General features: G+C 51.1%; 1 protein-coding gene across 1 annotated transcript in view; it reads right to left on the bottom strand.

The window, feature by feature from the left end:
• Ajap1 (adherens junctions associated protein 1) overlaps positions 1-24,665 on the bottom strand; it is a 116,211-nt gene that overhangs the window by 65,093 nt on the left and 26,453 nt on the right. The gene's annotated exons all lie outside the window — the stretch shown is intronic.

Genomic DNA, 24,665 nt, shown 5'->3' with positions numbered 1-24,665 from the left:
TCCTCAGCTGGGGTGGGATGGAGAAAGGCCAGGCCCAGCACAGCCAGGCAGGAGGAGGGGCAGCTCACTGCTCAGCCTGCTTGAGATGGGTGGGGAGGAAACGGTCCTGGTGTGTCTCACAGGCCTGCTGGACCCGTCCCCCACCCAGAGCCCATGACCAGCTACGCCGCAGGGCCTGAGTCGGCGCTACACTGGTGGACGCTGGAGAGTCACGTGAAAACCCCAAGCAGGGTGCAGACCCACGTGGCTGGGCCTGGAGGATGCAGCCCACGCTCCCTCTTCCACCGGTATGGTAATTGAAGACTGATTATAGGTGCCACTCAAAGTCAGCTCTTGTCACCAAGCTGGCATCAGAAAGTTAGAAGGAATCCAAAACTTCCCCAGCTGCTGTGATGGGGGTGGGCAGGTGTGGGGCGTGCACCAAACTGCCAGCCTCTGCAGCTGTGCCCACCAGGCCTGGAAACACATGTGGTGTTGTTTTCATTCAAAGGTGTCATGTGTCTTTAAGACAGACTGAATGGGATAGGGTGTGCTCCATGTGTACATGTGAGGTTTGTTACCATATGTGTGCAAGTTGGGGGTTAAGCATGACCGTGTGTTTGTTGTGTGTGTGTGTGTGTGTGTGTGTGTGTGTTGTGTGTATGAATGACTAAAAATGAGTGTTGAGTCAATATGTGAGTATACATACCAGTGAGTGTGAGACTGAGTGTGTTAGCATATGTGGGTGTGAAAGTGTATCTGTGTGTGTTCTCCTGGGTATGAGAGACAGTGTTCCCGAAAGCACCAACGCATCTATGTGTATGGGTATATTAGTGTACGTACTCCTGTGTGCCTCTGTATTGGTGCCCACAAGCATCTGTGTATCTCCACGGGTCAGCACGCATGAGTGTTGGTCTGTGTTAAGGTGAATGCACAAGTGCGTCTGTATGCCCTTGAGTGTGTGCAACCTGGTGTGTCTGTCCAAGTATGTACGTGAGCCCCTCCTCAGCCCACACTGAGCCCTGAGAAGGACTAGGTTCCCGAGGGTCATTAGGACCCGGATGGTGAGAGAAAGACACTCATATCCCTGAGCCCTAATTATCAAACAGGACCAGTCTCTGAATAATAAGGCCCAGCTTTTTAATCAGAGTGAAAGTGCTTTGCTGCAGAAATTAGGAAACTCATTACGCTAATGCCCTGCACCCGGGCTGCCTTTGAGCAGTCTCTGCACAGGCAGCCAAGCTTGGTAGCGGACCGAGCAGCCATTGCTGCATGGGAAATCTGGGTCAGTGTGAGACTCCCTTGCATGGAACAAGGGTGGCTCCTCGGAGGCTGCTGGTGACCCTGTGAGGACAGGGCATGGTTGAGAATCTTACATTCTCCCCTTGCCCATGTATCTGGATGGGAGTCTAATCCTAGAAAAAATAAGGTGCTTGGAGAAGCTACAAGGTTTCCCTGGGCCCCACTAGGTCACTTTATGCCCCACCAGGCTTCACCAGGCCCCCTTGTCCCTAGACTCCACAAGGCCTTCACAGGTCCCATAAGACCCCACCACGGCTTACCAGGCCCTACTAGACCTCACTAGGCCCCATGGAGTCTTGGCTAGCTGATACCACTTCTGCCTGGCCTTCTGGGTAAGCAGGTTGCCTGCCAGCCCGGATAGTCAGTGCTGGGGTAGTACCAGCAAGCCATTCCAGGACATAGCTAACCCCACCAGGCCTCTCCTGACCCCACCAGGCTCCACTGGGTCCCTCTAGGCCCCTCCATGCCCCAATGGGTCCCTCCAGACATCCCCTAGCCCCAGTGGGAGGGAAAAGTACCAGAAAGCAAGTGTGCTTGCCATCAGTACTTGGAGAAATACTGCCCCAGGAGATTAAAACCATAGCACCTAAGCCTGGACCTGCCTCCCCAGCATAACTTCACACACAGGATATTTCTGTGATTTTTTTTTCACCAATCATGGGCTGTAATTGGTTGCCATAGAAACCCCCTCATTTCCAAGACACCCAGCTGTTATGCAGAAAACCCAGCCATCTCAGTGGGGCTGGGGAGGCGGATGCACCGCTCCTCCATCCAGCTCTTCCTTTTAAAGGATGCAATTGTTCACCGGGGAAGAGGGGTTTGTTCCACCGACGGCAGAGACGCAGGGCTGTGTGGGATACCTGCTCCATAGCAGCAAGACCCACTCTGGTCTGCCCTGGTAGACTTTCACAGCCAACAAAGACCCTAAGTTCTCTGTTCTACCCTGCTCCCTGGGCCCTGCTGGCCCCAATGTTCTATCTAGACTGTTGTGGTCCTGAGACACCCGGGGTTCTCCTGGCATGAGGCTGCATCTTGGCCATAGGAAATTTAAGTTTACTTCTCCAAGGACCCCTGTGTAGCCACAAGAGCACCCTCTCCTCATCCACTGGTCTAAGTCCCAGGGTATCCACTCTGTCCTGCTCAGTACAGAGCCTGAAGTCCCCAGGACCTCTCTCCAAGACCATGAAGAGATTGTGGGAAGGACCCATCCCTGGAAGGTTCCACTGCACTTCCAGCGTTCCATGGAGTAGGAAGCCTGGCAGTGTGGTGACCCACCCCACAACTAACTATCAGGGCTGGCAGGCAACCTGCTTACCCAGAAGGCCAGGCAGAAGTGGTATCAGCTACCCCCAAACTCTAAGATATTAACTAGCCCTTAAGAACATGCTCCATTCCATACACTCAAAATGAGCCACAGCAAAATAAAGTTACACCATACCAAGTGCTTGCAAAGACACTGTGAGCCAGCGGACTCTCCAGTAGCAAAGGTCTTTCCTAGCTTGAACACGGTAACACAGGTACCCTCTTTTAGGAGCAGGTCCCAGGAGTGCTATCACTCACCAGTCTCCAAGGACACTTTTCAAATGAAAAGAGGGCAACACATGGTGGAAATGTGAACAGGACCAACCCAGGTGCCGTGGATCATGGTTGGTGAGTTACCACTGACCTGGTGACTCCACTCTTTTAGGAACACAACACTTTTCCACACAAAAACCTGCATGCCAGCGTCCACGGCAGGACATCACCATAACCCAATGTGCAAACACCCCCTAGTTTCCCTGAGCAGAAAGTCAAATGTGATGCAACTCCACAGACGAGCAGTACTTGGCCCACTGATGGCAGGAGAGACCATCCCTGCCGTGGAGTCAGGAGCCTCAGAAATACCAGGCAAAGGGACAGGAGTCAGGCAGAGGGCCACATACGTATGGAAGACTCAGGACAGGTTCATTCACAGACACAGTCAAGGGAAGGCTGATTGCCAGGAGCTGGGGGAGGGGCTGATGGAGCAACTGCCTTCTGGGTATGAGTTTCTTTTGGTGGTTAATGGAATGTTCTAGAATTGATTAGGATGGTGGCTGAACCTCCTATGAATACTCAAAAACCACTGAGTCATGCACTTGAAAGAGTGAATTTAATGATATGTAGATTGTATCTCAATAACAATAAAAGGGAACAAGACAGAGGAGAGGGTATGCACAAGAGTGCTGGTGTCAGTGGAGAGTGCTCGGTATGACCTCCTAGCAGGAGGCCAGAGCCAACCTTCTGAGCCAAGGGCACTGTACACAAAGACACCGTGGCCATCCAGCGCGCTCACAGTGTGCTTGATGGAGAGCTCCAGGAGCAAGGACCCCTCCTTGCATGAGCATAGTGACCCACGTGCATCCATTTGGGGACAGACCCCAAGGAGTTGTCACCTACCAGTCTCCAAGGACGTTTTGCAAAGGAAAAGCAAAGTCCCTGAGCCACGTGCATCTGTTTGCCTCCAAATGGGACGAACTGCTCCATCTCCCTTTATTTTCTAGTTTGCAGCTTCTTACTTCTCTTCCTTTTAAATTTTTATTGAAATCGCTTTTCCCCAAGAATGGTTTAATAAGATTCAGTGGATTGAGATTCAATTCGCTCCCTTCTGTATAGTTTCTTCACAGGAGAAAAGCGCTGTCAATTAAGGGAGACAAAGACATCTCTCTACCGACAGTCACACCTTCCCGTGGGCTGGGATTTCACAGCATGTGCTTCTGGAAGGTGCTTGTTCCTCACTTGCTGAGGCATGCAGGCAGAGCGAGGCAGGCAAAAGTGGGGTCCTGAGATCGTAAAGCTGGGTGCCATCCTGGAATCTTTGGGTGGGACAGAATGTCAGAACTGCCCAAAATGCAACTGTCCCACCCCTGTTTGGTTATAGATTCCAGTCCAGTGTTGACATTTGTGTTTTGTTTTGTTTTGTTTTTTTCACTTGGGCTCTGGGCCCCTGCGTGGAGGATGCTGTTTGCTTCAGAGGTTGGTCTAAGCCTGGGTTTGTCCCTTTTGCTCTGTGAACAGCCAACCTCTCCCATTTCTCACCGTCATCATGAGATGGTTGGAGGATGTGGGGTCCAGAATCTCCTTCCCTTCTAACAAGACCCAACCTTCCATGATCAGACATGGGCAGGGGTGACTCCAAACATGAGCAGAATAGACCGACATGAATGTTGGAGGGCACAGTTGCTAAGTCAGCTATATGACTATAGCTCTACGTGCCTAATGAGGGTGTTTCTTCACCTGTGGCTCACAGGAGGGTACCCTGCTGGGTCTCTTCCGTCCAACCCCATACCTAACCACTCGCTGTCCGTCCCCCACCTATGTGAGTGCCAAGTACACATTTCATCTCATAACTTTCAGGTTTACACAGCATTGCAGGAGAACAGAGCATTCCCAGTACTCTCTGTACAGTTTCCCCTGATATGACACCACACATTACATCACCAGCTTACACTTGTCATCATCAGTACTGGTGGCTCCACACTTAGTTCAGATCTTGTTAGTTCCTGTTAGGATTCCTTTCTCCTCCCCCAGGATGCCACATTCATTCAAACCCTGGTCTCCCAAGTATCCTCTGGGCTATGATGGTTTCTCAGACTTTTCTAGGCTTTGACAACCCTATTTGTGGAACATGGGTCCCATGTGCTCTAGATGTCCCTAGATTGGGCTTTGATGTTTCCTTTCCCCATGAGGGAGGCAAAGTGCTTCTCGTCCCATCAGCTCCAAGGTCCTGCTCTCCTCGGGGCTCCTAGGTACTGAAGACATGAAGGAAGTCACGCCTACCCAGTGTCAACACTGGAAATCGCTCTGCCCACATGACTTCATCTTAGGAAACTACCAGCACAAGACATTCTTTGTGGTTACACACCTTATAAAAAGATTTTATCTATTTATTTGCAAGCTGAGATAGATAGAAGAGAGACAAGAGTGAGTGTGCCAGGGCCTCCAGCCACTGCAAAAACAAACTCCAGACTTATGTACCGCCATGTGCATCTTGATTAATATAAGTACTGGGGAATTGAACCCAGGTTATTAGACTTTGCAGGCAAGTGCCTTAACTGCAGAGCCATCTCTCCAGCCCTACCCACATTTTTTTAACTTATCAAGAACCAGCCTCTGGCAGTAACTGTGCCCACAGTGAGTCAGGATGACATCTGATTGTCCTTTTGCTTAGAACTTTTATACAACATTCCAGGTGCTTCTGGTCTTGGAACACTGAGCAGGAAAACCCCAGGGAGTCTGAGGTACCTGCAAGCATCCTTAGGTGTTACCTAAGTGTCTCCTCCTAAGGGACAAGAGGAAGCTTGAGAGAGGGGATGATCTGGGCATTCATGCTCAGACCCACCTCCACCCACCTGCTGGAACATAGAAGTAAATTCTGTTCATTGTGAACTGAAGAGACCAAGGGGTGTGGCTATGGAGTCCATTGGACTGGGTGGCCAGGCAAGCCTTCTGTGACTGTGTTAGAGTAGCCTAGCTCAACTCTAACAATGACCAGTCTTGTTGTGGTATGGATCATAAGCCTACCTGAAAGGCCCATGAGTTCTGGGATCAGTCTTCAGCTTCGGACAGGTGGAAGGTAATGGGAATAGGCTGAGTTTAAGGGAAGGTCGTTAGGTCACTGGAGTAAGAATTATCTTAGAAGGGGACTGTGGAGCTTTGATCTCCCTTTGTCTGGCCTCCAAGTGAGCAGTTTTGCTGTGCCATGATGTTCTGCCACAGGCTAATTGATCATAGACCTTTGAACACTTTCTCTCTCTAAGCTTACCATCTCTGGTGTTGTTACTGTGACAGGAAGCTGGAGGGCATAGGCTTTTTCCGCCCCATCCAAAGTCTCTCCTAATGAAACATGTGTTCTCCCAGGAAGAGAAATGCACCTTTGGGAGGACAATGGAAATAGACCATTATCTCCAATTTCTAGTAGAGTCCTTACTGTGGTCTCACTGGGCTTCAGGCACTGAAGGTCCTCCCCACACAAGGGAGCTCCTCTCTACCTGGCTCATGAAGAGGATGCCACCTTTCTTCTGGGAAGCTTGGGCTGGCCCAATCTCCCTAATGAGGGCACATGAAGGGTGAGTCACTGAGCTGGCATTCCTCTTCTGATGTCACTATCATGCTCTGTCACAACCCTACTCAAGCTGCCTCTTGATTTAATATGATTAAAAACTTCCTTCCCTTTAGGAAGAGAGCTAAGTTGCCCCAAAGGTGTTCATCTTTAGTGGTCCTGGGTACTCATGTGACATTTGGCTCCTGCAGAAGCATCATGAGGATGACTCATCATGGGATAGATTTAAGGCACTTGCCTGTGAAGCCTAAGGACCCCTTTTCAACTCTCCAGATCCCACATAAGGTGACGTGAGCATGCAAGGTTGCACATGCACACAAGGTGCTGCACATGTCTGGAGTTCGATTACAATAGCTAAAGACCCTGGCATGCCAATTCTCTCTCTCTCATTAAAAAAATTTTTAAAAATTACAAAATTAAAAGAAAAGAATGACTCACCAGCATTGGAGAAAACCCTCCAGAACCTGGAACAAGATATTTTATTAAACTCTTCTTGAACCCTCCGACTACTCTTCCTCCTCAGCATGGCGGCGGGGGTGGAGGGAGAGGTTCAGACCTGGGATCCTCTCAGCATTGCACATCCACAAGGGTGGGGATCACTTTTTTCCAACCCAAGTTATAGAAAGGAGGTGCTCAGAGGCTTGAGAGGCCAAGAAAGATCTGAGGATGGAACCAGTAGATAGCTCCTTCCACTTCCCAACATGGGCCTCCAATGGAGTCAGCCCTCCTGGGAAAGGTATATTGTTGTGACTTGCTCTTCCTTACCCAGAAGACCCTGGATTTCCAAGGTGGAAGGGACAATGACAACCATCTGAGCTAGCCCACTCAAAAATAGGGTCCTTCCCCTGATATATGGGACAAGCCTTAACCAAATGGTTCCATGGTCAAACTTATAGACCAGGCTGACTCTCTCGGCCTAGAACACTGTGTGGATCAGGATGTCCACTTTGCTAGCCACACATTCATTATCAAACTAGGATCTCATGTCCAGACATCACGCACAGGAGACCCACAAATGAAGTAGTTTGGTTTGGGACAGAAGCACGCTGGCCTCAGATTTAGGTCCAGAGGCAGTGACTGGGGGATCCTAGGACCTATGTGACCAGGAGCCAGTTCCCAGGTTTCCTACACTGGCGTATCAGGCACCTAATAGAGAAAACAAAGTAACCTAAAGTTTCTGGCCCATGACTATGTGAACTTGGCTTCTTGGAAAAATCTGCATAGTGGACTTGCACCCAAAAATTGTCCTGCCTGGAGGTGGGTGATGTCTGAAGATAGGTGGTGTCACTATTCAGAGCTGTCAAAGTCAGATTAGCTGAGGAACACCCTGGAGAGAAAAGCCCCCACCCTGCAGACGCATCCCGCCCACATATCCAAAGGTCTCCCCTGGGGAGCAGAAACACAGGCACTTTGTGTCTTCCTCCACCTGTTCATTTCACCCCCAGGAGGAACAAGGATCCAGAGGACATGACTCTAGAAGCCACTTGGGGTGGTGGCTTCACATCTTGGCACTTTAACCTGTTATTTGTCTGAGCCAATGGAGAAAATAAGCAACTGCTCCGTCCGTGGTTTCTCCAGCTGTAAAACAGGTTGATCATTGGCAGCTCTGTAGGGTCCCAGGTACACCGTGGTGAAAACCGTGGGCCTGACTCTGCAGGTGCTCATGGGCCTCTGTGACTCTTCTGTTCCCCTACTTGAGGCTGAGAAAGTCCAGGGCACTTCTCCTTCCTAGGAGCTCTGAAGAGCGGAGTGTGTAGCAACTTTAGGGCCTGGGAGATGTGGTTTGGCAGTCTTCACAGGTGCTTGAGGGAGACCGAAGGATAGCAACGCGCTGGCGTTCTGGTTGCCTGGGCAACATGCCTGCAAGCATTCCGGAGGAGTGAAGTGGTGACAAGCTGTGGGTGGGCAGGGCAGTGGGTGGCAATGTTCTCAGTCCCAGCAGTGGGGAATCTGGTTCTCTGTCTATGGATAAGCCCTGGCTTCTTTGACTGGGTTCCCCATCCCCCTGCAGCAACCCCATGGTGGATCAGAGGACCCTCAAGAAGTACCCAGAGCCCAACAGAGACTTCTTGGCTCAGCCACTGATCCTCATATTCTATGCCATGCCTGCACTCTCTGTGGGTAGTGCCCTGCTCATCTGCCAGTCACCCTGCTACATGTCCTGGGCCTTCCCCTGCAGATGGGGAGAGAAGTCCAACATAGGTCCTTCAGGATGAGTTGACCAGGGTCAAAATGTCCTTTCACTATCTCCCTGTAAGCACAGAACAGAGGTGGCATAGCCAGCCAGACATGAATTGGGGCTGGACTAGAGTCTGCCACTGAGAACCTCACCTCTGGGAAGCTCAGAGAGTTCAGGGATAGAGATGGTTCCACACATCCCCACAGCAGGGTGCTGAGAGCCAACCAGGTTCTGGAGAGGTTCGCCAGAGGGGAGGTTCCTCATCCCAGAAGAACTCACCACTAAGCTTCTGGGGCCTGCATTGGTATGTCAGGACACTCTCAGAGACGATTTAGGGTGGAGCTCAAAGAGCACCTCGGATTAACCTCACGTTCTAGTCATTCTCAGCTGAAGACACCGCATAGGGATGCTGGCAGCAGAGAGGACCAGAGCAGGGCCTGATGACAAGGAGCAGAGGGGAGGCACAAGAGGGGTAGTGGCAAAACACAGAACAGTTCTGGACACCATGTGATGTGGTTGGTCCCTTCTGGAGCTGAAGGGTCCCACAGCCTAAGCTGTTTAGCCAGAAGACCTTCAGGAAAGTTTCTAGTACACCGTACAAAGATATGAGAACCACAGCACGGGTGCCTCTCTAACAAACAGACTGCAAAGAACCATGTGTAGATAGAAAAGATGGTGGGATCCTAAAATAACCGGCACACGGACTGAGCAGTAGCCACGTGCCAGGCTTGGAGATTGTCATACCCCTCGCCGTGATCTTCTCATGCCGTTCTCAGTAACCAAGGAGAGAAAATGCTGTTACTCTCATCTTGCAGGAAAAAAAAAAAAAACCAAAATAGTAGCTAGGCCTCTCTGTAGGGATATCTCTTAAAAATACAACTGGAAGGAGGTGTTGCGTAAAGAGGTAAACAGTTACATCCTCAGAGACTCGCAGAGACTGCAAGTTCTGGGGCAGCTCCCATCATCCCGGTTAGACTGGGAAGCATGCATTACCTCCAGATTGCAGCTCAGGCCTGAAGCCACGGTTCCTGGGAAGAGCACTGCAGCTCAATATTAATAAGCATCCACTTGCCACCAACTTCCAAGTTGCCCATTGCAGTCCCTATATCTTGACAGGAATTTCTATTTTAATTTGGTTGTGGTTGTTGGGTTTGGCATTTACAAAATTCCATGAGATGGACAGGCACTTGTTTAGCTGGCTTAAGTGGGAGGAACTATATCAGTCCCTGGCCTTTCAGGTCATAGAGGCAGGAATAGAATGTCCCTGATGGGCAGGAATGGCCTGTAGAGACCCCAAGGGCAGGGTAGTTCAGGATAACACTTGGGGGGCATCCACTGGCTTTGAAGTGCCAACTCTGCCACAAGGCGTTCCCAAGCCAAATGGGGGGTGGGGATGAGTCTGTAGGTCTCTCCTGGCACCTGTGAGCGTGACCACAGGCAGAAGTTGGCAGAGCTCCTGCAGATGGCCTAGCTACACGTGCTAGGAATGGGAAGGAGGTCCTAGAGACTGGCCATGGCAGGCTATGGTCCCCAGAGCAGCTGTGAGCACAGTGCTGGGGGGGACAGGCAGCCAAAGCAATGCCAGAGGGGGGGATGGGAGGTCACAGGCATGGTTCTCCTCTGTTCTCCGGGCCACACCTTCTCAGGCTGCTGTGCGGACATCCACCTTAGCCTTCTGAACCTCCTCTTAAGAGAGGCTGGGCCAAGGGCTTCCCTTCCAAGGTCACAGTGAGAAAGGCTTCATGTGGCCAAAGCATCATGGGTGTCACAGATAAGAACAAAGTGTGAAGAAGTCAAAAGCAGGAGTTTAAGAGCCCAGAGGTCCTGTTAGGAGTGCGGGGGTGGGGGAGGTGGAGGGGGGAACTGAAGCTACATCAGGAACCTGGGGATTCTCAGAGCATCCTGGGGATGTGACATTTGACCTTCATATGCAAGGACAGCCACTCACCACTGGTCCTTACAGATCAAACAGTCATAACCAACCCAGGGCCATTTGGGAACCCCAGAATCCCTCAAACATCTTCCTTCTCACCTGCTGCCTACAGGCCACATCCTCAGCCTTTATACTTAAATGCAAATGAGACCTATGCTAAAACCAAAGACCAGAAGACCCATGTATGCAGCCTCTTAGCCCCAGGCTATTTAGCAGCATACCTGATATCCCATTGCCCACAAGGCTGGGAAGTAGGGACAGGGTCCTGATATGGAGGCCTGGGCTCTGTCTTCTACTAGCTACGGAAAATTCTGGTTTCCCCTTAGGAGGAAATGGAATGAAACAAGACACTGCTACCTGCTTGGAGATGCCACTCTGACCCCGGTCCACAGAGCCAACTCTTCCTGCCAGCCTCATCCATGAAATGCCAAGCAAGAGTCTTGCTGGAAAAAAGCACAAAGTGTATACCCCAATGGTCCCCTTGACTCTTATTTCTGGCTATTGAAATGTTTCCCTGAGGATGTGCCCCTGGGCCAGGCAGGGCTAGTCAGAGTCCATCAGTGATTGTCACCAGGGTCCCTGGGAGCCCACTTGCAGCAGCAGTGAGGAGACCAGTGAAGGGCAAGGCAGGGGAGTTAGCGCAGAGGTACAGGAGGTAAGCCTGCCACCCACAGGCAAGAGGATCAAAGCAGACATTCTACTCCAGCAAGCATGAGCATTCGGTTCCTGGCCACTGTTTAAACTCTAATGATGGCAGAGCCATGACAGATGGTGACTTAGAAAAGCCTTCCTATGTGAAGCTATCAATACTTCCTTGAGATTTCTGTCCCCCAATTCCAGACACCTGGGACTCATCTCAGCCCTGTGTGCTATCCTATCCTTACATCGCACTGTGCCCCAACATACTTGTGTTCACACCCAGAGAAACTAGCAGAAACACACACAGATAGCAGAACATGCATACATACACAAACACAGGTGCACAGACACACACGCACACAGAGATGTACCTAAGCACACACATGTACAGAACATGCACATGTTCACACATCATATCAACATCCCCTGGAGGCCCAAACATGAGAAGCTTCATCTTGGCCACCTCCGCCCAGCACCCTGCCTCTGAGGTCTCCCACTGCACCCAGCACCCTGCCTGAGTTTCCGCATTGTACCTAGTGCTCTGCTTCTCAAGCATCACAGTGGAGTGTCCAGAGCTCAGCAGCAAAGGCAGTGTGGCATACAGCTGTGATGACGGCAGTCAGCTGGCATGGGGACAAGATGTCTAGGTTGGGCAATTCCTCCCCAAATGAGTATAGTGGAGCTGGGCCAGCCACACAGCTCAAAAGCAGGTGCTCCCCTGGGACGAGAACTGCCAGGCTCCTGGTGACACTGTCTTAGTGTTCCTGGGAGGTAGGTGTCATGAGACTCTAGCTGAGTATCGGGGATTCTCAACAGTTTCTAGGAAAGCCTAGGCTTCTGGGCTCAGATATGAAGCAGAGGCTTTGCTACGTGCTAGGAAGCTGTCGGCTGGCTGACCAGGGGCCAACAGGACACAACCCCAGAAGTCCCCCCTCCGCACCCACACCACACAACCAAGTTTCCAGCATTAACACAGGTGGACAGCTTCAACAGTGGCTGGTTCCAAGCCTCTCCTTGGCCTCCTCTGGCTCCCACAATGAGCTGGGTTCAGGCACCCTGAATTCTCTCCTTCAGTGAGTCTAACACCATCACGCAGAATAATTCCAGTGGGAGGGAATGGACTGCACTGATGGAGCCACTGTGGCTGAAGCACGTCCAACCCTCCTGCCATTAAAAGTGGTCATCCACAGGAGCTGGTGGGTGACCCCACGTATGGCCCCATCACAGTCCAGAAGTCTGATACAATATCACAGGACATGACCCCGACTGTAAAGCTAGTCCCCGAATAAGAGAGGAGCCAAGGCCCCTCACGAAGGCCCTGGTCAGGCTAAGTTTCCTGTGAGGGCAGGAAAAGCAAAGCAATTACCCCAGATGCTGAATCCCTTCCAGTCTTCATGCTGCATGCTAGGCTGAATTCTCGTGAGAGCATCGCCCCTGGCTTGAAGCAAGTATCAACACCCAAGCCCAGAGGTCAGGGATCATCTGTCATTGTGGGACATGGTGTGCATTCTTCCCTTAAAGGGCCCTTCATCCCAACTGCTGCCTCCCCATCTCAATTTCTTCTATCCCACTGTGCTCTATCCCCCAACTCTCTGCTAGGTAAAAACCAAAACAGGTCTCTTGTCACCAGATGTGGGCTCTGCAAGCAGGTGAGGTTGTCCCTCAAGTTGTAGCCTCCTCCCTCCTAAGGCTCTGTTATGGTTTAGTTGTGTCTCTCCCAAGTATGGGTGGTTCCTATCCCAGAGGATGCCAGGATCTGACTGCTTTTGAAGACAGGCTGTTAATAGAAAGAAGTGAGAGAGGGGTCAGCAGGATTGTTGCAGTTGGGTTCGTAATGCTGACAGAAATCATCTGACCAAGAGCAGCTTTTTTGGGGGGGGGAAAGGGTCTATTTTGGCTTACAGGCTCAAGGAGAAGCTCCATTGTGGCAGCAGAAAATGATGGTATGACCAGAGGGTGGACATCACCCCCTGCCCAGCATAGCGACAGGAGAGTGTGCTAAACATTGGCAAGGGGAAACTGGCTAGAATACCCATAAGCCCACCCACAACAACACACTGCCTCCAGTTAAATTGCCAAATCTCCATCAGCTGGGAACCTAGCATTCAGAACACCTGAGATTATGGGGGACACCTGAATCAAACCACCACAAGGGTGGACCATAATCCAAATTCACTCATGTCCTTAGGACACTGATACCTACGGACCCATCTGGGAATACTCTGGGAAAAGGCATCACTACGTGTCCAGGAGAGAGGTCCAGGGAAGACCCATCCCTGTGACACATAGACACTGGACTTCCAGCCTTTGGACCTTGCAGAAGCCCATACCTGCTTCTTAATGCACATGGTCAATGTGCTGAGGGGATCCCAGGCTCCTCCCCTTGCTGCTCCCACCTCCACTCCACAGGCAGACTGAAGGCTCTGTCTTCTTTGTCTCTTTGAGCACTGGTTTCCAGCATCGACCTCCCAGGTAAGGCCCAGCCTGGAAGCCCAGGCCTATGTTCCTCATGCTGATTCACAGAGGAGACTCAGCGTGGCCTCACCTGCTTCAATGTGACGCGTCCATGCTCAGCAGGGAACACAACCCAAAGCTGACAATTATCTGACTTCCCCCTGTCCTTCCCTGTCCCTCCCAAGTTCATGGTCAACAGCACCTTCCCATCTTTTCTCCCCATTGGGCCCCCAAGTCTCTGCACAATGGTCTTCATTGTGGTACGACATTCTTTGGATGACAGCCATCCTGAGTACTGGAGGGCCCCTCTCTATACCTACCCAGAGATACCAATAGCACTCATCCACAAGATATGGCAGCTACAAATGTCCCCTGATATTGCCACGCATTCCACCAGGAGCTGGTCCTCCTCTAGAAACCATGGCTCCAATCACTTCTCTTCCCTTCCCCAAACCACTACCTTGCCTAGTCCAGACCACCTCCTGCTCCCCCTCTCTGCTTCCATCCTGACTCCCCATAATCCACTGGCCACGCAGCTCCTCACTAAGGGGAAGCTGCTCAGCGTCCTTCTACACATGTCTTCACTCTCAGACCTATCACTGATCTCTGGATGCACTTCACCCTTTGAGCTCCTGTCCCATGGTGTGGCCCCTCAGGCCACATCTACCATGTAGCCCCTAGGCCACATTTCCCAGTGTGTCCATCCCACTGTAGCAATACTGAAAACCACCTTCACCAGAAGCACACCCTTTCTGTTCTTTGCCTAGCATTTCACAAGGTCTAGCATCCTGCTACCCTCAGCCTTCCCTGTCCACCTGAAGAAACAACTGGTCAGCCAGGAGCTCACTGGCCTGTCATTTTGGTTTTTGTTTGTTTTTGTGATAGCCTTATGTAACCCAGGGTGACCTTGAACATGCTATGTAGCTGAGGAGGACCTTGAACTTCTGATCCTCATGCCTCCACCTCCTGAGTGCTAGATGGTATCACTGCAGGCATGTACCACTGCGGGGATGAACCCAGGGCTCCATGCATGCAAGGCGAGCCGTCTACTGAATGAGCTCCATCCCCAGCCCTTCCATTCTGACTGCTCTCTTCCCAGTGCTATTTTCCATCTGTGACCACCAGTCTGTGTTGCACCTAGCCTCCTCAGCAGGACTCCCCAGGGAGTATGGACCCCACAACACTTGTCCAGAGACTGATTTCATGTGGTGGGTGAGGACTAGGACTTTGTACTCATGCCAGGGACCTGAAAGGAAGATCACTAAGTAGGTAGAAGGGGGCTTCCTGAGATGGACCCTACTGTCCTCTCTCTGCCATCACCTGACTCTAGAAACGAGGCTGTTTCCTTGGTATTAATCATTCCTTACATAAGCCAGCATCACTTTCCCTAGGTCCCTTGGAACCCAACATGCAGCCGCCCCCAGGGAAGAAGGGCCGTGCTGCAGACAGCTGGAGTTTGAGTTCTGCTGCCTCCAAGGAGGATTTAGAGCCCCAAGTGTTGTCTGGGAGCCCCTATCTGACCCTCCCTTCCCATGCTTCTGGGAAGCCATCTGTGACCGCTTCCATGTCCAGCAGACCTGCTCTGGCATCTATGATTGCCAGCTGCTACTCACTTCAACTAGTGGTCCAGTCAGTCAGCGTCACCTGGGCATGTGGCTTTCATAGCACTGGCCATCGTGAGGATTTTGCTGAGCTCTCCTCAGCGTTGTGCCCATAAAATGGGAGAGAAGCCAGGAGAGAGGCAGCTACATCAATGCACTGAGAAGAAGGTGGGTGTTTGGAAAGCTCGGTTCTTACTTAATATTAGTTATGCTTTGATATGGATGCAAACTGCGCTCATTACTCTTTAGTTGATGAGATCATTCAGCAGCCACTCACAAAGCACCCACTGTGCCGAGCAGGTTCTAAAACTGAGCTGCCATGCACCTTCCTCTCCCGTCAAGCACACACCCAGGCATCGATCATCTAGGGATGGATGGATGGATGGTTCAGTGGATGCGTGGATGAATCAATGGGTGGGCCAGTGGGTGGACAGAGGATGGACAGATGGTGATGGGTGGGTAATGGGTGGATATGTGGATGGGTGGATGGGAGGGTGTGTGGATGAAGAATGGATGGATGGAAAGGTGAGTGAATGGGTGCACAAATCGGCAAGTTGATGGTGGATGAATAGGTCCAAGCATCACAAGCATTGAAAAAACCTGGGGAGGGCACTTCCCTTCCTGTGTACTATGTGGCCTTGCAGCTGTTTAAACTCCTCATTTAGAAGTGGTCACGACAACGCCAACCTTCTGCCATCACAGAGAGAGTGGGGTGAAAGGACCCCGCCCAAGTCTCAGGGCTCGAGCCTCACAGGGTCTTGAGAAGCAAAAGACAGCCACATCTCTCTTGGACTAGGACAGTGTGCCACAGCAAGCCAGCCACTCAGGACTTCATCTCCCTAGAATTCTGCTTTCCAGTTAACCACTTGTCTTCAAGGACTTCCAGCTGAAGTGTTTTCTCGAAGTGAGATGGCATTTGAGTGCCAAGATGTTCCTGCTTCTCCCAGGTGTCATTTCACCTGAAGGCCTTAGCCTCTCCACCTTGTCTTCTTCATACCCCTCCATCCCTCTCCTCTCCCTTCCTATATTCCCTTTCTTTTCTCTCCACTCCTCAGTTTGCCTTGGGCCAACACACACAGGGCAGACCTTCTCCTTATATGGTCCTTGCTCCAAGCTCTGGCCTTAAGAGATACAAGCCCACCCCCAGGATGAGAGATGGCCATGCCAGGGCAGTAAGAGGCCAGGATGTGTCTTGAGAGACCCAAGCAGACAAGGTGTCATCAGATGGTTTGGGGTGATGTCTACCAGGGTGCTGAGAGTGAAGGAGCCAGCCTCAGCTAAGTAGCAGCTCTAGAACCACAGACCCCTGTGTCACGGAAGTACGTCACCCTCCTTAAATCCATCTCCTATCAGCCTGCCCATCCAAGACTACAAGGGTCTCAGAGCTTCCACCTGTCCAGGCTCACCTAGCATCCAGCTCAGCACAGCCTGCCCCTGTCTTCTGTCCGTGGCCTCGTCCTCAGGCTCTAGGGAATAGTCTTCCTCTAAAGCCTTCCTGTTTCTAAAGATAGCTCATGGGTGCCCACTGAGATGGTGACCCAAACTTTAACTGTGTGGGTGTGGTGTCCCCTGGGGCTTAGGGTCTCAGTACATTTTTGTGTCTTCGGTTTTATACATAGCAGTCTGGGAATGAACAAGGCCAAGGGATAGATGGATGAATGATGGGTGGATGGATGGATGGATGAATGGATGGAGCAGATGAGTGCTTGCAGGACCGTGCCTTCCCTTATCGAGACACCCTCCTGCACCAGGCCTGCATGGCACTTTCTGCCTTCTCACGTTGACAGGGACATGCTCCTTGTGAATCAGCTTAGTATTGTTCAGCCATGGCTCCAGTGGCTACATCCAGACAAGAACATTCTGTAAGAGTCTGTGTGTCCCCAAGGAACCAACCACAACACATGGATGCACTTGGCCCATTCTCTACCTTGATAACCTGATACACCGTGGGTCATTGGGGCATTTTCGTGTCTGTAGAATTGAGTCCTTTGTCCTCAAAGAGATCAAAGGCTCCTGCACCCCCCTCTCTCTCGTTCCCCTCTCCTGTCAGCTGAGAATCATGGGAATCAGTACAGTGAGGCTGATGAAGGGTAAGCAGGTGTTTCTATACCTTTCATGCTCAGCTTAAGGAAAACTCTTCTCTGAATATCAGCTGAGACAGATAGTTAGGGGAGATTGCAAAACTGATCCGTGGCTTCCCAAAATAAACTCTCCCAGGATCCTGCTAAGCAGCAGGCACTTGTGGCGGGTTTCAAGGAGTTTCAGGTCCTCGAAGCAACATTCTCACTGTGCTCATAGTTTTAAGCATTTAATAATTTTTCCTGTTTCTGTAATGGAGTCTGGAGAGCAGAGAAGAGAGACAGAGATTGAGTCACGTGGTTCTTAAGAGGACACAGCCAAGGCAAAAGGCCAAGGGAGGGACCAGCCTGGCCCCTGTCCCGATCTGATCAGCAGGGTTGGGTATGCTCAGCAGCTGCTTGATGGGGCAGCTCTGATCAGATAGCAGGTGAAAGTGGGCAGCAAAGGCACCAATTAATTCCCACGGGTGCTCTATCCTGAGCCTTTGCAGGGGTGGAGACATCCCCTTGTTTGCAGGATGACATCCAAAAGCACAGCTGACACTAGATCCAGGGAGTGAGAGGCCATGGTATCAGTGATGGCTGTAATGGGAGAAGAGATGACAGCAGGATCCCTTGGCCTGAGCTGCCATCCCAGCCATGGCCACAGAGCGAAGGCAGCACTGTCCGTGTGATCATCCCATGTCCTCCTCTTTTCTAACTCAAGATGCTGAGGACAGTGGCTAGCAGAGAGGAAGTGCACTCCTAATACACACCTTCTACTTGGAAACAAACAACTCTGAGAGACAGAGAATTTGGCCTGAGACACGGCTTAACCCCTGGATCCCCGCTACCTGATGGCCTATCAGGGAATCTGCACCTTGTGGCCTGAGGAGTCATTGTGGGAGAGGACGGATGGTGCTGCCCACAGGGACATTCACAAGCAGTATGCAGGACGGGCAGAGTAAGGACTCCGAGCGACAGAGTCATTGCAGAAGACTGCATGGACATCTTCTAAAAGACCTGCATTTCCCCAATCCCCATACAAAAACGACCATGAGAAGCTTGGCACACAGAAGACAGCATGTGAAGTCAGGCAGTGTGCCAGGGAGTGGGGGCATACTGCCACAAGCCAAAGATAAGTGGAGCCGCCAGGAACTGAAAAAGCAGGAGGGAGACTCCCCCCCCCACACACAGAGCCTTTGGAGGGATCATGGCCCTAATGACACTCACCATGTACTTGTGGCTTTCAGAATAGTCACAGAAAGAACTTCCGCTGTCATAAGGCACTAGATTTGTGGAAACTTATTATGACAGTCCCTGTACAGTAACATAGTTGTGGTGATGTGACAAAGAGTTGCTGCAGAGGGGACCCTGGGGACTTCAATGAAGGAGACGGAGGGTGGCCAACTGGTCTCACCAGCTCAGCAAACACCAGCTGTCAGCTGCCTCCTGTAGACATCAGCCACCCACAGAGGTGCATTTTAGCTAAACCCAGAGGATACAGAAGGCCAATCCTATAAGAAAGGGTCCTCTCAGACTTCAGGTGCATTCCATTGGATCCCTGAATCACCTGATACTTCCCACCATTCCTGAGACTCCAGGCTGCAGCGCCCAACCCAACAGATTCCAGCCCCACGTCTCAAGGTAACTTGATGGTAACCAATGGCATCTATGGGTAGGATGGGCTGGACACCTGAGTACAGGCAAAGTACCTGAAATGAGCTAAACACCTAGGCAAAGGGGAAACTCCAGGGGGCAGGATGCCTGGGTAGAAGGGAAGACCCAGAGTATATGCCAAAAGCCACCAGCAAACATTCTTCATTGAACCAGTCTGCCCTCTCCTGGGTAGGGTCAACAGCTGGGACAGGTTCCTGGTGACAGCCCTGGGAAGAGATTCCACTGCCTGTAGCAGCTTAGAGAGAGACACCGTGTGAGCTGATCCATTAGCACTGTTCATTTGGACTGTGGCTGTGCCAAGCTCAACAACTTGTGCCATGCACATTGGTAGCAGCTTGCAAATAAACCATCACCATGAGGCATTAAAAGACCCCTAAATAAGTATCCTCAGGAAGGTAGTGATGCAGGGCCTTGTTTATATCCTTTCTGCTCTACACTTGTTCCATCAAAGAGAAGCTGTAGCTGTCCCCGCGGAGTGGCTGCATGGGCAGCATTTAAAATGCAAAGATCTGCTGACTTTTCATAGGGAATTATACAAACGGAACCGCTCTTCCATCTCATGATTGAATTAGGCAACATACCGGCGGTTCAGAAAGAACCAAGGTTACGTCCTTGTTTGCCGTGATTTATGGACTTGGAGTCTTTCATATCTCCTGGTACTGGACACATTCATGCTAAGGACGTGCTCAGGAAAGCAGGCTGTCACAGGAGCTGAATGCTGGACAGATGGGGGGATGGGGCCAGACTATTGTCAGCCTCTCCAGGGAAGCTCTGCTGGGGAGAAAGTCGGTGGCTCAGGTTGGCTTAGGTAGTCTATCTGTCTTCCTCCTGCCACAAATATTCATGGTAACAAAGGCAGAGAGCAATGGCCTGGGATTGTGTCTGTAACTCCATTCACTGAGGCCACCACTAGGCCCTACGGTCCAAGGGAAGAGAGTTCCTTTAGCAAAGCCAGTAGACAGGGCAAGTCACAACCGAGGCCCAGGCCAGGTGAGCCCAGTGAATGGTCTCATCCCATCTTGGTCTCCCAATCTTGGGGTTACCTACTTAAACATCTCTGGGCCCCAGGGCTACACTCTCAGGGACAAGGGAGGCTTGTCTGTCTAAAAGGTGAAGCTGCTTGGAGCCAGAGATGCTGCAGAAACCTCTCATCCCAGGATCCCACAGGAAGGATGGTGGTGGGACTCTCTGGCCCTGGAGAGTCCAGGCCTGCTCCTTCCCATCCAGTGTGAACTCTTGGGGCTGGAGAAATGCTGAGCCAAGAGCAGTGGAAGTCAACGGTGTCCAGGTGGGCCCTCACTGACTCACACACAGCTGGCATCCCAATGATCAACAGTTGGGGTACATTCTTAACCCTGCACAGTCCACCAATAGTCGCTGCCACATTTTTCAACTTGTGCCCTACAGCAAGTAATAACTTACTCAAGTCCCTGGGAACCACCCAGAAACCTCCCAGGGCACCACCTCCAGACCCTCTCCCCTTCCGATCTTCATCGTACTCCTTCTTTGATGGGCTCCAGCCCTGGGCAGCCATTGACTTTAATATTCTCACACTGCCCTAAGTCACACTGGGCACCAAGGTGGCATGCTCTAAAAGGACAGAAGAAGTCCTTGGAGAATTGCCAAATTCTAGACAATACCCCAGGGAAACAATGGAATGCCCAGATGGGCAACAACCTTCCTACAATCACCCTGAAGCAGCTGACCCCTGGCTCCTGACTGCCCTGAGAAGGAGACATGACAGCTAGTTACACACCTCAAACCTGAGAAGACCAGTGGGTGCCAAGGTCCTTAAGAAAGGCTCACCTGTACCTCCACATATGACATGGTGGGCTGGGCCTAGGAACTGGACTTCAGAGCTCCTTGAGCAGAATGCGAGACCCTGACACATGTGTAAGCCTGTGGGCTGGCGCTGCGGGAGGCCTCCATGACACTAATCAATGCCACCTGTACTGCACTCCTGAAGGACAGGATTGAGACACAGAGGAGGCGAGCTATGTTCTCAGGTTCATAAGGCAGGTGACCCTGAGCCCTGGGTAACTGATGCTTGTCACTGGAAGACCTGGAGCTCTGACAACTGGTCAATCACAGCTGGGGGGCAGACACCAAGCACCTAGTCTCTGGGAGTGGGGTGTAGAGTGAGTCTAGGCCAACACAGGTGAGCTAGGTAAGAACCCGACATTACCATCACCATTGTCTCCATGTCAGAAACCCTTTAAAGGGGTCTGCATGGCTCTGGGTGCCAGTGAGGTAGGGAGAGGGTCAATCCACAATTCAGGCTTGGGGTTGAGCCACCACTCATGACTATCATGAAGCCAGATGACTCTTCAGGTGCCAAGGGATGCAGGTGGAGCCATGGAAAGCCAGAGCCAATAGGAGGATCAGTAGGACCAAGGCTGAGGGCAGGGGAAGACTTGTCAGATGCAGATACAGGTGAGATGGGGCCTGGTTGGAATTGGGGAAATGGAGGAAGCTAGAAGGAGGCCAAGCTCAACTGGGAGCTTTGAAAGTCTCAGAAAGCCAAAAGCAGGGCGAAGCAACAACTTTAGTGACAATTTCAGCAACTGCACTTGTTCGATAGTGCCACAATCTAACTGTCTCTATTTCCAAGGTCTTTTGATCCATTTTGCCCTTCATTAAACATCTCTACAGTTGGGAAACCCAGGGAGTATGGCTGATCCCCACCATGTCAATGGGCTATGGTAGAATCGGTAGTCTCTGATCAGGGCAATGGTAGTTCCCTCCTGTGTGAATAGGTCTAGTTTCCTCATCTTAAAATGCAGATTTCCCCAGAGTTCCTGGCCAACTGATCAGCTAATTGATCACTCAAGAGTGGTGTCTAGAATGGTCAGTCCTGAGAGCAGATGTCTGTGACTGGGGTCACATCCCTCATTTTTCAGGTGGGGAAACTTGAGGCAAGGAATAGAAGTCAGTTGCACAGGATCATGCAGCCATTTCTGTTGTGCTCTCAGATCCTCCAGAGTGCAGATGTAGGGTCTCCTGTCCTCTAGAGAGAACAGGAGCAGCATGTACATCAGGACACACAGTTCCTAGGGAGGTCTCACTATAATCTTGCCAGCGGTGAGCACCGTGCTCTGATAGAAGGAGAGGTATTCTCTCCCTAGACCCAGCTTTGGTCTGAGCATGTGCTGCTGTGAAGGCTGGCTTGTCTGGGTATGGTAGGCAGAAATGCCTAGAATACAGACATGACCCAGCCCTCCTGAGGCCAGACTATCAACACCAACAGAGGCATGAAAATCACCCACTGGCCTCTCCTCAGAGCCTCTGGCTGTCGTGTGGCTCTTCGCAGACGTCTGTACTCCGGACGGGTGTGTCCAGCCTCCAGCCTCACTTCATTGGCTTGGGGCTGGCAGCGAGGACATTGACAGTGTGGCCCACTTGGCACTCTGCCCCGTCGCAGTCTGTGGCAATTTTGCCCACTGTCCGTGCTGCTGCAAACACGGGCTTCCGAGGGGCTTTAGGAAACACTGTGGGCATTTAGCTGGCTGCGGGTTAACAGTGGGGCATTTGATCAAACCGTCTGAAGTAACACTCGGTGTTTGTCCAGTCTAGACAAAGGGATTTTGTATGAGTTTGGCTGTTTAATCTAAAACCTGCACCTGTCTCTTTGATTTATTTAACTCTTCCCCCCCAGGATTTTAAACCAATATTGGGTGCTAGAGAACACTTCATTTCAAACAGAACTTACTCAGAAGTTTATTTTTACTATATTTCCAAACCCACCCAGATTCTAATGCCAAAGGTCCATTATTTAGCTCATATATTGCACAAGTTATAAGACACTAAAATGTAATCCTGCAGAGAAATGGGCCATTTCCACTCCCTCCAGCCATAAGTCCATATAAAAACACTGCTCAAAAGACGCTGGCAATGGAATCAAGGTGCCTAAAGAGCGACGCTACATTGAGCTTCACCATTTTTACTGGGATAGAAGCAGATTTTATAAGTCTACATAAAACCCCCAGTGCACCTGAAAATGCAGCTATTAATCCTCCTTACCCACCAGAACCAGACTCAAGGGTGGCTTGGCAAAAGACAGACAAGGACATTGGTGGTCTGGATGGTGGCCAAAGATAAGGCCAATGGCTCCACCAACAGTTACGTGCAAAACGTCCTCAAGGTGCGGTGCTGGGCAACCCAGATGTGAAGTGATATGGAGAAGGAATAGACAGAGACACGTTCCCAAGCCCCCCCCCCCCCAGTCTCTGCCTCCCATGGGGGAGCACTGGACTGAACACCTACCCTTCCAAAAATCTCACGTTTGGCTGGGACCAGGACATGTGTATGTAAAGATGAGGTCATGTCATATGCTTAGGAGGCCCATGCCAGGGTTAGCAGTGTGTTGACTTGACTGAGCCACAGTTGTCCAATATTTGATAAAAAACAACACTCTAGGGGTTCTGATAGGCATTTCTTAGCGAGATAAACATTTGAGTTCACAGACAAGTAAAACCAATGCCTTACTGTACAATCGGTGCCAGGGCTGAGCGGAACAGGGCAAGCAGCAGGGAGTTCTTTTCGCTGCTGACTTCCAGCTGGGACGTCAATCTTTCCTGCCCTTGGACAGGAACCACACTATCAACTCCACTCCATCTCCAGCCGATGGCTGCAGAGCGTGGGGTTTCTCAGCCTCCAAAGTCAAGAGAGGCAAGCCCTTGTAAATCTCTCTCCTCTGCCCTCCTCTTCCTTTCCCGCTTTCTCCTCCCTACCCCCCACAGGGTTTGACCTGGTAAACACATTATAAGTGGAAAATACTGTAAGTAAAAAAATACACTGAAGACACTCTACCTACTGAATGTCCTCACTTGGCAACATGACACGGTAGAGTGACCACTGCTGCTCACAGCCTCCAGAGACCCATTAGACAGCTCACCACCAGGCCAAGAAAAGATTACAGTTCGAAACCCAATGTACAGTTGCTCCTGAAGACATGTCAACTCATGTCACTCGAAAGTTAAAACATTACAGCCAACTGCCATACCACCACAAGCCTTGGCTGCACATGCATGCACACACGTCCTGGAGTCCCCATTAACACAATGTGTGTCTTTATAGACAGAGATGAGGAGCCACACAGATAACAGAAAGTCTCATAAAGCTAGACAGAGACTGAGTGGTAGAGCTACATACTAGGGAGCACCCAGGACAGCCAGTGACCACAACAGCACCTTACAGTTCACTGCCCACCCTGTATGTCCATGTGCATGTGAATGTGCAACTCAACCTGGGCTTGCATACCTCGTCTGGCAGGAAGCCCATGTCCTCACTGGACATCTCTACTGATGGCATCACTGTTTACTCCGCACTGATCCTAGCTTCTGTGTGACCACTGCTCACACTTCTCGGTCAGTCTTAGGATCTGCACAAGTGTCCAGACAGCCCTCCGACCTGTCAGGACTGTTTGCATGGCCTTGGCCTTCTCCACCCCTGGCTTTCCCAAGCCCCCTCCCATCACGGATAAATACATAGCTCCAAGGTATCCACAGGTCATCCTCTCTGTCACCTGTCCTACACCCATAGGGTCATCACATCCTATCTGGGTATCTATAGGGAACTGGAAGGCATGGCCAGTCACTGGAACTCCTGGAAGGAGACCTGTGATTTAATCTTTCGCCCTCTTGGATCATCTATCCCAGTGAGAGGAGCCAGGAGCCAGCAAGTCACCAGAAGACCTGAGGGTGACACAAAGTATCCTACAGGCAAGAATGGCACATGAGAAGCAGTAGGCCCCATGGGGTGG

Source organism: Jaculus jaculus, chromosome 5 (assembly GCF_020740685.1).
Source record: "Jaculus jaculus isolate mJacJac1 chromosome 5, mJacJac1.mat.Y.cur, whole genome shotgun sequence".
In the NCBI taxonomy this organism is placed as follows: domain Eukaryota; kingdom Metazoa; phylum Chordata; class Mammalia; order Rodentia; family Dipodidae; genus Jaculus; species Jaculus jaculus.
Note: the sequence above shows the minus strand (reverse complement) of the source record. Positions and strands in the feature narration are given on the sequence as shown.